Below are 2,807 nucleotides of genomic sequence, written 5' to 3'. Positions count from 1 at the left end.
CCTGGCTGAAGGGTGTTTAACGAAGCCTTGTTACCTGGCTGAAGGGTGTTTAACGGAGCCTTGTTACCTGGCTGAAGGGTGTTTAACGGAGCCTTGTTACCTGGCTGAAGGGTGTTTAACGAAGCCTTGTTACCTTGTTGAAGGGTGTTTAACGAAGCCTTGTTACCTGGCTGAAGGGTGTTTAACGAAGCCTTGTTACCTGACTGAAGGGTGTTTAACGGAGCCTTGTTACCTGGCTGAAGGGTGTTTAACGAAGCCTTGTTACCTGACGGAAGGGTGTTTAACGGAGCCTTGTTACCTGGCTGAAGGGTGTTTAACGGAGCCTTGTTACCTGGCTGAAGGGTGTTTAACGAAGCCTTGTTACCTGACGGAAGGGTGTTTAACGAAGCCTTGTTACCTGGCTGAAGGGTGTTTAACGGAGCCTTGTTACCTGGCTGAAGGGCGTTTAACGAAGCCTTGTTACCTGGCTGAAGGGTGTTTAACGAAGCCTTGTTACCTGACTGAAGGGCGTTTAACGGAGCCTTGTTACCTGACTGAAGGGTGTTTAACGGAGCCTTGTTACCTGACTGAAGACTGAAGGATGTTGACAGTTCCAAAAGGTTGCCCGATGCCGGACCGGTCTTGTCGGAAAGTCCCTCCGAGTTCGCCCGGAGTAACAGTGACGTCAGCCGTACAGGTCTGGTGCAGTCCACAAACGACAGCAAGCTGGGAAAAATGGCCCTCTATCGGCTAGCTGTCCGCGTGACTCGCTCTTTACCGAATTCTTGTTGACGCCGTTTCTTTGGCTGTTGGAAGATCTAAGGACAAACCTTACTTTCATGTGTAGGTCTGTGTAGTCGAAAGTGAAATATGCCTACTGGGCGTCAATGTCGTCTTTTTTATCTGTAAACGCAGACTAATTCACCAAACCTACGTGTTGAAAAAATAAATATAAATTGGACACATGCGGCAAAACATGTGCACTATGTTTGTTATGTATCAAGGAAAGAAATCAGTTTGTGAAAATCAGGCTGTTTCAACAAAAAGAAAACGTGGCTTGGCTCCATCCTGCACTACTCTTCAGAATTAAAAAAAATAGACTAATTTGTTGGAAAGGAAATATGCTTATTAATATTAAGAAACCAGTGGCAATTTGGCAAATTGATTGACAACTGAGTGTCGTTTATTGCTCACGCACGTGTTGCGGACAATGAAATTAAATTATCATAATTGGTCTAGAGTGACCACGCCATCACATGTGCGTAACGTCTGGCACAGACTAGGCCTCTAAACATTTGCTAAAATTTTTGTCTGTGTTGGACTAATATTTGGGAATTGTTTGTGTGTGTATATCTGTTGGCCACCAAGATACTATAAATGCATTTAATTTCGCGGAGATTTAATTTCGCGGTAGCGGGAAAAAGGGCTTTTCGTGGTGGTTAACCCTGTCCAGACTGGGGGGGGGGGGGGGCTAAAAGTGCCTGCGCCAACTTTGACCTCGTATAGCTCCCAAACGGCTTGTGCTAGAGCAACCAAACTTGATGAGTTTTCCTAAAATATTGTTGGCAACAATTTAAATAAATTGAGTAAGTTTATCATTTTTCGGGTTGCCATGGCAACGGTTTTCTGAAAGGCAAATTTTACAAAAATCACTAATTTTGATTTAAACAATGGGATTTTAAAATTTTCTTGCTAAACTTAACTTCTTTTCAAATATCTTTAAAATCTAACACATCTTAGTTAAACATTTATAATCAAATATTCATAAATTATGCTAATGAGATGACGTAATTGGTCAAAATCCAAGATGGCCGACAATATCATGATTTAAAGTATAACAAGCTTATTTTCACTCAGATTTCATCACTACGTGGTATTTTCTTCCAGAAAACATTCATGTGAACGCTTTAATCCATTTCCATGGGGTTTTAGCGTTATATGTTGAAAAATATGTATCTTGAAAAATTTAAGGTTGATAATCCAAGATGGCGTATAGCTAAACTACAGATGACGTCATTCTATGACGTCATCTTGACGTCGTTGCGTCGGCTTTTGACAACAGAGGTCTTATAACACTTAAATATTAATAAGAAACATATTTTGGTAACTTTTTGAGTGAGATATTTAGGTATTATGGAAATTTCCCGTTTTAGCCAAAAATATCAATTAATGACGTCATATTTACGTCATATTACGTCATAATGATATGAAAATTTCTGGAATTATGAAACTTGATGAGCACAACCCTCCCTACAAATTTGGTGATCGTACAGTAAGCCGTTTTGAAAATACGAAGGGGGGGTCGAATGAGCCCCCCCCCCCCTGGCCAGGGAAGGCCCAAAAAGCCCAGTCTGGATAGGGTTTTAACTTCACGATAGCACCATCCACTGTAGTCTCTTACTGCCATGGAAAGCGGCCGCCGCGAATACCACGAACATGTAACCGCCGCGAAAAGTTTGTCCATTTACAGTATATGATTTTAAAATGCCTGGATGGTTTGATGGTTTTTTAATGTGTTGATGGGATGTGAAAAACAACTAGAAATTATATGATCTAGGTCACCTTGTGGTTTGCTTCGGTACTGTATCGGGACGTCCAATTTTTGTATCTCGTGTTCTGAATATGCTATATACATAAATTTGGAGCAGTGCTTGAGCTCAGGTATTGTACTCGAAAAGAGTGATAAGTTTGGGCCCTCTATCAACTTTCTTTGGAAATGCGCCGGGAGAAAGGTTGTCAGTTGTAGACTTTGGAACAGGATAAATCAAGAAGTGGATTTTTTTGTTCATCTTTACAGTTCAAGAGAACATAGTTAGATATTTTAATTC

This window comes from Branchiostoma floridae, chromosome 7 (assembly GCF_000003815.2).
Source record: "Branchiostoma floridae strain S238N-H82 chromosome 7, Bfl_VNyyK, whole genome shotgun sequence".
In the NCBI taxonomy this organism is placed as follows: domain Eukaryota; kingdom Metazoa; phylum Chordata; class Leptocardii; order Amphioxiformes; family Branchiostomatidae; genus Branchiostoma; species Branchiostoma floridae.
Note: the sequence above shows the minus strand (reverse complement) of the source record.